The sequence below is a fragment of the Lynx canadensis genome, chromosome A2, assembly GCF_007474595.2.
Source record: "Lynx canadensis isolate LIC74 chromosome A2, mLynCan4.pri.v2, whole genome shotgun sequence".
In the NCBI taxonomy this organism is placed as follows: domain Eukaryota; kingdom Metazoa; phylum Chordata; class Mammalia; order Carnivora; family Felidae; genus Lynx; species Lynx canadensis.
In genome coordinates this window covers 24,882,339-24,896,445 of record NC_044304.2, presented here as the reverse complement: position 1 = coordinate 24,896,445, position 14,107 = coordinate 24,882,339, and the positions used below count along the sequence as shown (strand labels likewise).

Sequence of the window (14,107 nt, the reverse complement as noted above, 5' to 3'; positions counted from 1 at the left end):
CGACCTAAGCTCCCAAGCCAAGCTGTTTATTGCTCATGTTTTGTTTTTGTTTTTGTTTTTCTCATGAAATGAAGTATGAAATCAGTGCATCTGAGTAGAGTCTAGATAAATGCCACTGTGCTGTTTTAGAGGCTGGTTCCAGAAGATGGTCAGATGTTTGTCTCCCTTACAGGGAAGTTAGTGAGTTGGTCAGGTAGCCGGTGCCCAAAGGCTGGGAGAAGTCTCCAGCAGCTGGCAGAGCGAGTGACTTTGGATTTAACAGATCTTCGTTTGACTCCAGATTCTACACTTACCATTTATGTGACACCTTTCCTTGCCTCTGTTTTCTCATCTGGAAAATAGGGATGAAAAGACGTCACCTAACAGGATTGTTGTGAGGATCAAATAAAACAACAAAAGTGAGACTACCAAGCACACTGCCTGGGACATACTAGGCACCCACCAAATGTGAGCCTTCTGTTTTTCTTTAAAAGCAGAAGTTGGCAAAAGATATTTAATGACATGTTAGTCGAGTGCTGGTGATGAGAGAGGCAAAGAACTTTCTTGAATTTTTCAGGCTGTGTCCTCGGTGCTTAATTTCAGCAGCTTTTTTTGTATGGCTTCTTTGTCTCCCCAGTGACACAACTGGGAAGCCAACATGGGCCTCCAATGCACTTATTATCAAAGGGCTGGGGGTGGATATTCAGGCCCTCCTGGGATCCCTGTGTCCATCCATCATCTGTACTTCCTTGGAGTCTGGTCATTGTGCATGGTGGATCCATCCAGCTTTGGGCCCTGGTCTTCTCCTCTGTGGAAACCACAGAAGCCATTGTTATGAGATGAGAAGGCTTCTGTGCTAATAATTAAGAACCGGGTCATGATCCTGGCTCTGCCTATAACTAGCAGTGCAACCTTGGGCAAGTTGAATCTCCTCTCTGGGCCTCAGTTTCCCCATTTGTTAAAAAAATAAGTTTGAGATCAAGTCCTCTGAAACCATTGTGAATATTTGGAACTTTGTTGAACATGGATTATTGGGTTCTCGTATGACAGCATTTAGTTAAATGTTCTTCCAGTATAAACAATGCTCTTCCAGTTATTTTTAAATGTTTTTATTTATTTATTTTCAGAGAGACAGAGAGAGGGCACAAGCAGGGGAGGGGCAGAGAGAGAATACCAAGCAAGCTCTGAACTGACAGCACAGAGCCCGACTTGGGGCTTGATCTCATGAACCGTGAGATCATGACCTGAGCCGAAATCCAGAGTCTGTCGCTTAACTGACTGAGCCATCCAGTCACCTCTAATTATTGCAGAGTTTTCTGTGATGCAAATAGCCATGATGGAATGATCCTGAGCTGGTGTCTAATTAATGTACTTGGACATCTTTATTTCACCATATGGTGTTTGTTCCAGTCTTAGACCATCAGATTGATGGAGTTGGACCAGTTTACTAGGATACCATGGTAACAGGACAAAAAGATGATGTTCTTCTGGGTTTTACTTTACTCACTGAATGTTTTATTATTGACAGGTGAAGTCAATGAAACTCTTAGTAGCAGTAAGGTTTTTGTTGTTTGAATGTTTTTAATTTTGTGGGAATTATTAGAATCATTGACTTTTAGAATTGAAAGAACCTTAGCCACCATCTAGTTCTGTCCTCTCACTTTGAAAATGAACAGTAGAAGCCCAGGGAGATGTAGTGATTTAGGTAAGACTTTAGTCGTTTCTACAATTATACCTCATCATACATATTTCTTCAACTACACTATACTATATTTATTTTTCAGGAAAACATGTCTCTAGAAGTTTTTAAATTCAAAAACCACTAAACTCTCTTATATGAAAAGATTATTTATGAGTTGTGATTTGGTTTTTGTCTTGATTGGCATCAATGACCTTGTCTTCTCATGAAGGTCACTTAAGTCTCATATAATGAATGATCCAACCTCTTTTCTCTTGGTGCCGCTACAAAAGACATTTCTCTCCACACCCCCCCTCTTTTAATCATCTCATAACATGTTTTGTTATAATAAAGAGACTTTTATAGAAATCTAGCTTTATGCTTAGGGATATGCTATGGCCAAATTCCTTTCTAATTTGCCTGTCATTTTTTCCTGAATCTTGGCAGACAGATTCTAGAACCTGGGACAAGTTTCCTACAGATATTATCACATAGTATTATAATAAATGTAAAAGTTAGAAAGACCCTACAAATCTCCTAGACTCTTAGAAGCTGTTAGAAGACATGAAAACTGGTGTGTTCTAGGTTTACTGACAATCCCAGTCATATGGAAATGATAAGGTGTGTGACAGATCAAGATGAGGCCTTGGGAGAAGTGGTACTGATTTTCCATGCCTTCTACCTAATAGCCATTCAGCAGACATATTTTGAACTGAATAAGTAGGAGGTGCAGTCACTCACATTATTTTACATAAAAGGCACTAATGTCTAAATAAATAGATGAGTCCAATAAATTAAGTGTTCTAATAAATAAATGGCCTTTGCAGGTCACTCGAAGATGCTTTAAAATGGCAATAGCTCAGTAATTGCAGTCCCTTAACTAACCAGCAGCATTACTGAAGAGTTGCTTGAAACTGTTTCTATGTGTAGTGGAAAGTATCTAAAAAGAAGGTGGGTTCTGATGGATGACTCATATGAGAGGATGTGAGGGTTTGGGAAAATAATACTAGTAACTCTCAATTTTGATTCCATTTAATAAGTGGAAAGATAGTCATCAGATGTGTAGTTTCAATAAGAAGTTACTAGATGAGGGGATGGGGTCCTTTGGGGATCATGGTCAAATTTCCATTGCGTTGCAGCTCAATGCTGCATATACATTGAGCTCTTGGTTTTTACTTATTGTTTGATTGGTTTTTAAAAGCAAAAAAAAAAAACCAGTGAACCCTAATGTGTGTGTAGAATTTAACATACATACCCCTTTTATTTTATTTTAAATTTTTTAAACGTTTATTTATTTTTGAGACAGAGAGAGACAGAGCATGAACAGGGGAGTAGCAGAGAGAGAGGGAGACACAGAATCTGAAACAGGCTCCAGGCTCTGAGCTGTCAGCACAGAGCCTGACGCGGGGCTCGAACTCACGGACCGTGAGATCATGACCTGAGCCGAAGTCGGACGCCCAACCGACCAAGCCACCCAGGAGCCCCTACATACCCTATAGTTCTTTTAAAGAACTATATCTGTGGCATAGAGTAGGCAGATATTAACACAGAGGAAATCTTCCCCCTTTGATTAAAAAGTATGTATAGGGCCCCTCAGGGTGTCTGAGTGATGATAACCCCAAACATTCCCACTGACATCTTGCTTTAGTTTAAAGCCTCAGATGGCAATTCTGATAGGTGACTGGAAAGGAGTTTTTCCTCCTAACCTCCTATTGAACTTGGGCTTACAGACCAAATAGGAGTGTATAAGCTAAGAAAAAAGCTTATTTTTTCAGACAAGAATCTTCCATTATTTGGGGGATCATGGACTCTTTTGGGAATCTGGACTCAAGAAAATTTTACAAGATTGACGTGTGATTTCATGGGCCCAGTGGAGCTCAGCCAAGACCCCATTTAAGAGTTCCTCTTAAAAAGGGAATTGGAAGGGTCTTAAGGTATGGTGATGTATCTCCAAAGAATTATTCTCCCACCCTCCACCCCCAGCACTTGGTGGAAAATGAATTGTGATGGAATGCCTATGCTAGTTGACGCTATAATTGTTCTCTAATTTTTCCCACCGCTTTATCCGAGCCAGTGGCTGAGCCCCCAGCTTCCTGGCAGGATGGAACACAAACTATTCCAGAAAAAAAGGAAAAAAAAAAAAAAAAAAAGGCAACCTATGCTTTTGAGAACAAACTGCAGAGTGGAGAGTGCTCCTAGCAGCCGCCTACAAATCTCCTCTCACGTCAGAGGATACGAGTGGGATGGTTTCAGGGACATTGCTTCCCCCACAGCACTTTTCTGGTTTAACTTCTAATGGGAGAGAGATGCCTGAGTGAAGAGCCAGTGTTCATGATGCCCTAGGAGAGGCCCTTGGTGGAAGAACCAGGTGAGCCCCTGATGGAGGGCACCGCCTAGCACCAAGCATCCTTTCTCAAAAAATAAATGAGTTCTGGGGCAGGCATGAAAATAGTTTCCAGTGATAAAAACAATGTAAAAGATGAAAAGGAATGAATACATGTTCTTTGTAGAAAATTTGGACAATGTGAATAAGACAAGTCATTAATAATCCCACCTCAAGGCAGTAGCTACATTTTGATGCATTATCTTCTTGGCATTTTATGCACACACTTTAAAACGTTTCATTATGAATAGTGCAGACATACAAAATGGCATCAAAGATAATATAAAATGTAACCACCAATGCAATTGAGGAAATATGCCCTTAACAAAAAAGCGGAAGGTCCTTGCAAACCCCTTGCTCTGCTGATGTTTAATGTTTATTGTTGCCTTGCCTGTCTATAAACTTGCTACAATATGTGTATCCCTAAGTAGCATATATATTTAAGTTTATATAAGCACAAATTTTAAAAATTGGGATCGTAACACATATTAATTTATTCCTGAAGTTTTCATTTACTACATTGAGAGCATGTCACCACATCCTAAAATGTTCCTTAAGAACATTATTTAAAAAAAAAATTTTTTTTTAACGTTTATTTATTTTTGAGACAGAGAGAGAGCATGAACAGGGGAGGGACAGAGAGAGAGGGAGACACAGAATCCGAAACAGGCTCCAGGCTCTGAGCTGGCAGCACAGAGCCCGACGCGGGGCTCAAACCCACGGACCGTGAGATCATGACCTGAGCCGAAGTCGGACGCTTAACCGACCAGGCCACCCAGGCGCCCCAAGAACATTATTTTTAATAACTATATAGTACTTTGTTAGATGAATGCACCAGTTGTTTTTAGCCAATCCTTTATTAGATATTTAGGTAAATTATAATTTTTTACTATTATAAATAACATTGACAGGCATTTAAGAGTATCTGTGTAATCTTTTATCAGTAGGATAAAATGGATAAAATACGAAATTCCTAGCTAAAAGAGTATAAATATTTTTAAACCCATGAGCAGGTTTGTACCCCTTCTAGCAGTGAGAGGTAGAAATGCAGTTCAGGGCAGTTGACTCTCATTCAGAAACTCAAAACAGGGATTGTTCTCATGTTTCTCTGGCCCATTTCTTTCAACTGTATTGCTGGTCTCTTGCTAAGTATGTGACTTTATATGGGGCATTTGCTTATACCTCGTCTTTGGGAAGAGTCCCTCCTGCTGCCCCTGGCAGGGCCCAGGCCCCTCTTGTGACTGGCGGGGATGGGACCAGTACAGGTAGAGCTAGTATTGGGGGGCATCCTTTCCCTGCTGAAGGGGCTTCCCCATGGGAGCAGGTGGCTGAACCATGAGTGGGGATGGGATAAGATCCACTGAATCCACACAACCACCCTGTCACCATAGGTGTTATCATACCCTTTTGAAGATGAGGAAACTGAGTCTCAGAGAGATAAACAATTTGCTCAAAGTCCTAGCTTATTGTAGATTCAAGCCCAAGATGGTCGGATTCCACAGCTTCCCCACAAGGCCCCCAGGCCAGGAAGAAGGTGAAATCATTAGGCTCCATGGCTTCTGGTAGTAGATGATGTACAGGACATTCAGCTCCTCTTATTGGCAAACGTTGGAGGTTTATGACATTTTTGTTACCTGTGCTTTCTGATTATTTACCCTGTTACATGGATATAGAAGGGGGAAAGAACTTTCCTGCCTCGATGAACCTAAATGATGTTTCATTGCTAGGATATGTTAAAGCAAATGTTGAATTAGCAGCAGGGATTACTTTATCTCTGCTCAGCACAGTCCAGATAATTTAAAAAGATACCATTTCTGTGGTTTTGTTTCTCTTGGTCTGTTCTGGAACTTGCTAACTGGGGAGAGTGATTAGCCTTGCCCTGGCCAGCACGGGGCCTTGATGAATAATGGGAGCGTGTAATAAGGCTTTGACCACCCAGGAGACCAAGCCTGGTCTTCACTGGCACGTGCTTATATTTAACCTGTTGGCATTTTTTCTGTTTTGGATTTATGATCTACTGTTGCTGCCTGTGAAATTTCTTGGGCCTAACATAATGGAGACCCTATGTTGTGTTCGAGGTGGTTCTGATGCTGCCATGTCTAATAGCAAATTTGCTCATTATTGACACTGGACACATTCCATCTAGCCTTTGGCCGAATTGACTAGGTGGTGGGTTGTAATCATCAGTGTGATCTTTACTCTTTGACCTCCCTCTTGAAACGCACCGTGACGGTGAAATTCTAAGGAGCTTCAGGAGATACCTTCAGAAGGTAATGATGTAACCAAGTGTCAATCATCATTTACCACTGCCTTCAAAGTGACACTGATGGGGCCCGTGTTAGATGAGACTTCTCATGCTCTGAGAATACCTATTTGTTTGAATTTGTCATCAGAATCACACACTTTGGGAGCTTAGAGACTGAACACTGCTCTATACTTCACTTTCCTCACATGGAAACTGAAATCAAAACAGTGCCCTTAGGGTAGTAAGGATTGAAAGGAGTTAGTTCATGTAAAGCACTTAGGACCTAGCCCATAGTAAGTACAAAAATACTAGCTATTATTCTGTTGATTTCATAATATAAAACTGACTTTATGGTTAAATTTAAGGTTAAATTATGGTTATATTTTTTTGTTGGGACAAGCATCCCATAAACCAAACTGATCATGATTTTTTTTTAAAATACCAGTATATGAAGAGTCATATACAAGGAGTTTTATTTCAGCATTTTAAAAATAATAGCCCAAAGCTGGAAACAGCATGAATACCCAAATTCTATAGAGACTTGTACATATATTATAAAATATAAATGTAAAACACAATGAGAGAGCACACAAAATATAAATTTGTATATTTGTCTCTGTAGAGGAGTAAACATCAAAGAATATGCACTGCATTGTGGGTAGTGGTTATTTGGGAGATTGGAATTATGTGAAGAAGAGATTGAATTCTAGGGTTCTTAACCTTTGACATCTTGTGAAACCTGTGAATACCCCTTCCCCACAGAAGACCATCAATGTGGGCCTAAAATCAAATATGTAAGATTACAACAAAATCCAGTTATATTGAAATACAGTTAGCAAAATATTTAAATTATAAATTGGTGGTAAGAATTACACATAAGCTTCTTAAAGCTTTAAGTAACAAGATCTGGCAGACAAGTCTAATAACTAATACACCTTCTATGAGATGATAAGAGTAAGTGGTATTTTGAAATACCTACACCAACCACTTTGTAGTTTGAAAATACAGTGATTTCTATGATGACAGTGTCACAGGTCTGCTAATGCTTCTGTGATCTGCGGTCTTCATTCAAACTGGAAGAAAATGTTAAATTTCAGTTGTTAATGAGACTAACGATGTATTTCTTTCCATCCAAGTTCACAGATGTCCTAAATTTTATCCATGCACTCCCTGGGGGTCTGAGGATTCTAAATTAGGAGTCCTTGGTTAAGATGCTCCATCAGTTATGATAGCCTTTTACATTTTATTACCTTTGTAATTCAAATGACTGAAATAAAAAAATATAACTAATTTTGACATGTCGGTATGTGAAATTATTAGTGTTTTACAGAAGAGAATGTAAAATGTTGTATAAAAGTAAGGGGCTGGGGGGTTGCCTGGATGGCTCAGTCAGTTAAGTGTCCATCTCAGTCTCAGCTCAGGTCTTGATCTCAGGGTCATAGGTTTGAGCCCCATATTGGGCTCCGTGCTGGGCATGGAGCCTACTTTTAAAAAATAATTAAAAAAAAAATAAGGGGCTGGGATAATGATGATAATGTTTTTAGGAAAACCTTTCAATAACCATTAAATCAATTTTCAACACTTGGATTTAGATTTTTCTCTGATATCACCTTAACTTTTTGAAATAAGTTAATTGAGTCACCCTAATATTTTAGTACATCTTTGCTGTTTCTTTTATTAGAAAAAAATAATTTTAGGGTATAAAAATATTTTTATTTGTTAGAAATGAATTCTGAAGTATTTAGGGATAGAACGTCATGATATCTCTAATTTACTTTGGACCTCTTTAGCATAAAATATAAAGTGAATATTTAAACTTTTTTTCACATTTATTTATTTTTGAGATACAGAGAGAGACAGAGCGTGAGCAGGGGAGGGGCAGAGAGAGAGGGAGTCATAGGATCAGAAGCTGGCTCCAGGCTCCAAGCCTGATGTGGGTCACGAACCCATGAACCGCGAGATCATGACCTGAGCCAAAGTCAGACATTTAACCGACTGAGCCACCCAGGCACCCCTATAAAGTGAATATTTTAAAGAAAAAAAAACAATTTTGTTTTTATTATGCAAGTAACACTGCACACATTTTCATCATTAAAAAAAAAAAAAATCAGGGGCACCTGGGTGGCTCAGTCGGTTAAGCGTCTGACTCTTGGTTTCGGCTCAGGTCATGATCACGTGGTTCGTGAGATCAAGCTCCATGTCAGGCTCTGCATTGACAGCACAGAGCCTGCTTGGGATTCTCTTTCTCCCTCTCTCTCTGCCCCTCCCCCGCTCACACATGCACATGCTGTCTTTCTCAAAATACATAAATAAACTCAAAAAAAAAAAACCCCACAAACAACAGCAATAGAGCTAACAGCCCCTTGGCCATGCACTGAGTCCACGTATCTCCCCAGGTATAATCCTGGCTATCAGTTTAGTCTCCTTCCAGGTATTTAGACCTAGTTAGACATATAGCTTGTGGTGGATTTTTGCAGATATAAGTGTTGTCATTTTTTATTTTACTTTGCAACTTGCTTCTTTTTCCCTTTTAAATAGTCTTTATTGGGGCACCTGGGTGGCTCAGTTGGTTAAGCGTCCGACTTTGGCTTAGGTCATGATCTTGCGGTCCATGAGTTTGAGCCCTGCATCAGGCTCTGTGCTGACAGCTCAGAGCCTGGAGCCTGCTTCAGATTCTGTGTCCCCCTCTCCCTCTGCCCCTCCCCTGCTCATGCTCTGTCTCTCTCTGTCAAAAATAAAATAAACATTTAAAAAAATAGTCTTTATTATTTAGAACAGTTTTAGATTCACAGCAAAATTGAGGAGAAGGTGCAGAGAGCTTCTCTATACCCGGTGACCCTACACATGCAGAGCCCCCTCCTCCATTATCATCAACATCTTCCACCAGAGTGGTACCTTTGTTGTAATTAATGAACCTACATTGACACACAATTATTACCTGAAGTCCATAGTTTACATTAGACTTCTCTCAATGTTGTACATTCTGTAGCTTTTGACAAATGTATAATGACAAATATCCACCGTTTTGGTACCTTACAAAATAGTTTCACTGGGGCACCTGGGTGGCTCATCAGTTGAGCATCCGACTTCGACTCAGGTCATAATCTCACCATTCATCAGTTCAAGCCCCACATTGGGCTCTGTGCTGACAGCTCAGAGCTGGAGCCTGCTTCAGATTCTGTGTCTCCCCCTCTCTCTGCCCCTCCCTGATCACGCTCCCTCTCTCTCTCTCTTTCTTGAGAACAGATAAACTTAAAAATTAAAATTAAAATTAAAAAAATAGTTTCACTGCCCTGAAAATCCTCTGTGCTCAGCCTATTCATCCCTCTCTCCCCCAACCCCTAGCAACCACTGGTCTTTTTTGCTGTCTCCACAGTTTTGCCTTTTCCAGAATGTCATACAGTATGTAGCCTTTTCAGACTGGCTTCTTTCACTTAGTAATATGAATTTAAGCTTCCTCCATGTCTTTTTTGTGGCTTGAGAACTCACTTCTTTTTTATCATTGGAATTATATCTCATTGTATGTATGTACCACAGTTTATTTATTCATTAAGCAAGTGAAGGATATGTCTTATTATTTTAACTTCTGCTTACTATTGCATAAAACAAATAGGTCATAGTTTACTTTAATGATTCTCCATTAAGGGGCACTTTTGATGTCCAATATTTTCCAGTTACAAAGACCATGTCATACTCCAGATCAAGCAGTAAGGTAAATGCAAAAAAGTTCCTGTGGATCCTTGCTATTTTAATGGTAGTATGAATAATATTAAATTACTACTTTTGTGGTTTGGATTCTTGTGCTATTTTGTTCTGCTTCCACTCATGGACACCAAAGAAAAGCAAACAAATAAAAACCACACTGTCACCAAATGCAGATTTGAATAGGCTATGAGAAATGGTGGAGGAAAGTTGTTTTGTCTCCATCGTGTGTGTCATTTAAGCAGAACTATATGCAACTTAAAAAAATTTTTTTTAATGTTTATTTATTTTTGAAAGAGAGAGAGTGATAGAGCATGAGCGGGGGAGGGGCAGAGAGAGAGGGAGACACAGAATTTGAAGCAGGCTCCAGGCTCCGAGCTGTCAGCACAGAGCCCCATGCGGGGCTCGAACTCACAAACCGTGAGATCATGACTGAGCCAAAGTCGGATGCTTAACTGACTGAGCCACACAGGCACCCCACCTTTTAAACTTACATACACAGAAACATTCCTTCTGCATCATGCATGGTTAAAAGGAAGGAAGGAAGGAAGGAAGGAAGGAAGGAAGGAAGGAAGGAAAGAAGGAAGGAAAGAAGGAAGGAAAGAAGGAAGGAAAGAAGGAAGGAAAGAAGAAGAAACTGTAGTTGTGAATTCAAAGAGTAAATTTGATACATTGGCAAAGTTTACATCTCAACTGCCTTTAAAATTACGCAATTTATCAGTAACTCTATTTTAACTGAGATTATTTGCGGTAAGAAGTCACTAGAAAATAATTGCTCATAAACACTTTTGCGTATGATTTTTTCCCTAAAATGTAGCTGAGGTCTGTCCACCTAAAAATTATGTAAATAATCTTGGTTAGGAAGTTCCATCCAGGCTTCCGTTCCCAGCTAATTGAGTTTTTCCCCAAATGACTTACATAATTGCATCAAGTTTCCTCTTTGATCTGGTTATTTATTCCAGGTTTTAATAGCAGAAGCTGTTTTTCTTTCTTCTTATTTTCTCAGTTGTTTCTGATGCTCCTTCTCTGTGAAGAAAAGGTGATATATTGACTTTTTCCCTTGACATTTACTGTGCATAAAATTTTTACATCACCTGATTGATACTTACATTCTTGTGTAACTTCTGAAAAATGCCAAAAGAATGAAGTGGCCAGAAGAAACCTCGTGGTTTGTGTGTCTTCCTCCACCCTCCTGTCTAACTCAACACTGCTATGTGTTGATCATTTTTTGGAGAGAGTTGACCCCATATGAGTAGGTTCTTTCTCTGCAAACAACATTCATGGCTTGTATTGATGGTAAAGCATTTGAAACTGAACCATGGGCTTATCTTCAGTCATCAGTGCAGCTTGGGGTTAACTTCTTAGGAATCCTGTGGGGAACTGAAGGGTTTTCTTGTGGTTCTTAACTGAACAGACTGACTTTTTCCTCTTATAGTTCTATAAATGAGATTTCTTTTACTCCCCATACACCTCAAAATACCAATTTACAAAATTGGAATCTTCTACTTAACCCTAAAATCAATACATCTAAACTATTTTCTTTGTCTTTATTTGGCAGAGGAAAATGAAGCATTTGCTGGCCAGATCTATATAAATTCTATCAAGGAAATATTTATTACTGTGGAATTAATGAGTTCACTTGTTCATTCTTTAGTGCATTCATTGAGTTATTCATGCACTAATTCAATCAACTGGTAGTTATTGAACTTTACCCTGTGTCAGGCATAAGGGCACTGCAGGAAGTAAGACTTATTAAGACGTTTTGTCAAGAGACAAGTGGGGTTGCTCTAGATTTTGTTACAAGTTAACCAAGCACAGGGGAGACACATTTTAGCTACATCTATTAGTTTTCTCCTTCTTCTAAGGGACTAATTCCAGACTGTTGGTTTTGAAAGAAAAAAATTTTTTAATTGTTTACTGTTTGTTTATTTTTGAGAGAGAGAGACTGAGTGCAGGCAGGGGAGTGGCAGAGAGAGAGGGAGACACAGAATTAGAAGCAGGCTTCAGGCTCTGAGCTGTCAGCACAGAGCCCGATGCGGGGCTTGAACCCACAAACCACGAGGTCATGACCTGAGCCAAAGTCACGCACTTAACTGACTGAGCCACCCAGGCGCCCCTGAAAGAAAGGAATTTTGCTCTGAATTCCACTGCTACTAACATTTTCCCCCCTTAGAGTATCTTTGAAATTGATTTACTTTCTTTTAGCTGGTCTATGCAAAGGTTCACCTGGGGAAGTGCTTCACTTTATTTTATGCAAAAGCTGACCTTGAGAAATTATACTGTGTGGTGGGTGGGCTTTGCTTTGTGTCCTCACTGTTGGTGTATTTGGCTCTGGGAGCCTTGGGTGTCGGAGCAAGATCTCTAGAAGTTTAGACCTGGCAGTGACCTTAGAGATTATTTAGTTGAATACATTTCATTTTGTAGATATGAAAATTGAAGTTGAGACAAGTCAAGTGTCCTGCCCAAAATGACGAGGAAGAATGAGTATAAGTCTCTTGGGACTCATATTCGGGATTGTACCTTAAATCCAGGAGCATGCAGAAGTGGAGTTCTGGTTCTGGTGTTTTGAATTCTGGCCTCATCATTTCCTAGCTGTGTGACCTTGGGCAGCATATCCAACCTCTCTGTGTTATAGATGATAATTGAGTTGTGTAAGGATTCAGAAAGATAATGTAGTAGGGCTTTTGCACAGTAAGCACTTCATTACTGCTGATGTAAAATAATCCAGGAGCATGGGATGGGACATAGACAGAAATATTGTCTATTTGAGGCACTACTGTCATCCTCGTGCCCAAGAAAGTGCCTGGTATGTATCCAGCCCTCAGAAAGATTTGTTGAGTGGATTTTTTTCTTTTTTTTTTTTTAATTTTTTTTTTCAACGTTTTTTATTTATTTTTGGGACAGAGAGAGACAGAGCATGAACGGGGGAGGGGCAGAGAGAGAGGGAGACACAGAATCGGAAACAGGCTCCAGGCTCTGAGCCATCAGCGCAGAGCCTGACGCGGGGCTCGAACTCACGGACCGCGAGATCGTGACCTGGCTGAAGTCGGACGCTTAACCGACTGCGCCACCCAGGCGCCCCGAGTGGATTTTTTTCAAATGTAAATTTAGGAACTCTCATAAAAGATAAGTAATACCAGGAAGGTGGAAATAAAGATGATGTTTATGTGTTGCTTAAAACAAGAGGGAGTTCTGTGCCTTTTTAGGGGGAACAAGTTTGATTTTAAATGAGTTATTATTTGTAAATAATAATTAATAGAAGTATTTAACAAAATATCTCAGCTGTTGATTTCATTCTGCAGAGTTTGACTCAGATCTAAGCATCACCAACGAGGGGTAACTGGCTGATAGCACCTCTTTGAGCTCTGCTTTGCAATAGAGCCAGAACCAGACCATTATCACCTCCAGCAGGACCACCTTCATTAGGCTTCCAAGTCTCTACAGTGGCTGGATGGGTGCAGAAGCCTCCCACTGGGTCTCCTTGCTTCTTCCCTTGACCCTCTGTTGTCTACTCTCAGAGAGTTTCTCTTAAGCCTAAGTTACACACTGTCTCCCTCCTCACTCAGTGGCATCGCTACACCCTCCTAGTGACCCTAGAGGCCAAGCAGTATCAGCTCATGAGGCTTCTTCTGGACCCCATCACCTACCACTCTCCCTTCTCCTATGCTCTCACACCCTGGCCCTCTTTTTCTTCTACACTCACGCCCCGGGGTCTTACCAAAGCTGATTCTCTCTATGGAAAGTTCTTTTTGATACCTATGTGGCATACTTCCTCATCTGCCTTCAGGTATCTGCCCAAATGTCCTTGGATGGGCTTTTTCTGTCCCCCATGCCCCCCACCACCCCCTCAGTCACTACCTACTCTTCCTACCTAACTTTATTTTTTTCTTCATAATATGTGTCATTACATGCCACATTATGTATTTTTTATTTATTAGTATGTGACTCTTCACACTAAAATACAATTTTTATCTCATTTTCTGCCTTATTCCTAACATCTGGGATCATGTCTGGCACAGAGTGCATCCAATTAACGTTTGCTGGATAACTGAATGAGTAGTCACTTCATTGTACATGTTTCTTGCTGCCTTTGGACGGTTCCTATAAACATGACTTGGAT

At 40.1% G+C, this 14,107-nt stretch overlaps 1 protein-coding gene across 2 annotated transcripts in view; it reads left to right on the top strand.

Moving 5' to 3' along the window:
* ARHGEF3 (Rho guanine nucleotide exchange factor 3) overlaps positions 1–14,107 on the top strand; it is a 269,708-nt gene that overhangs the window by 124,601 nt on the left and 131,000 nt on the right. The window lies entirely within an intron of this gene.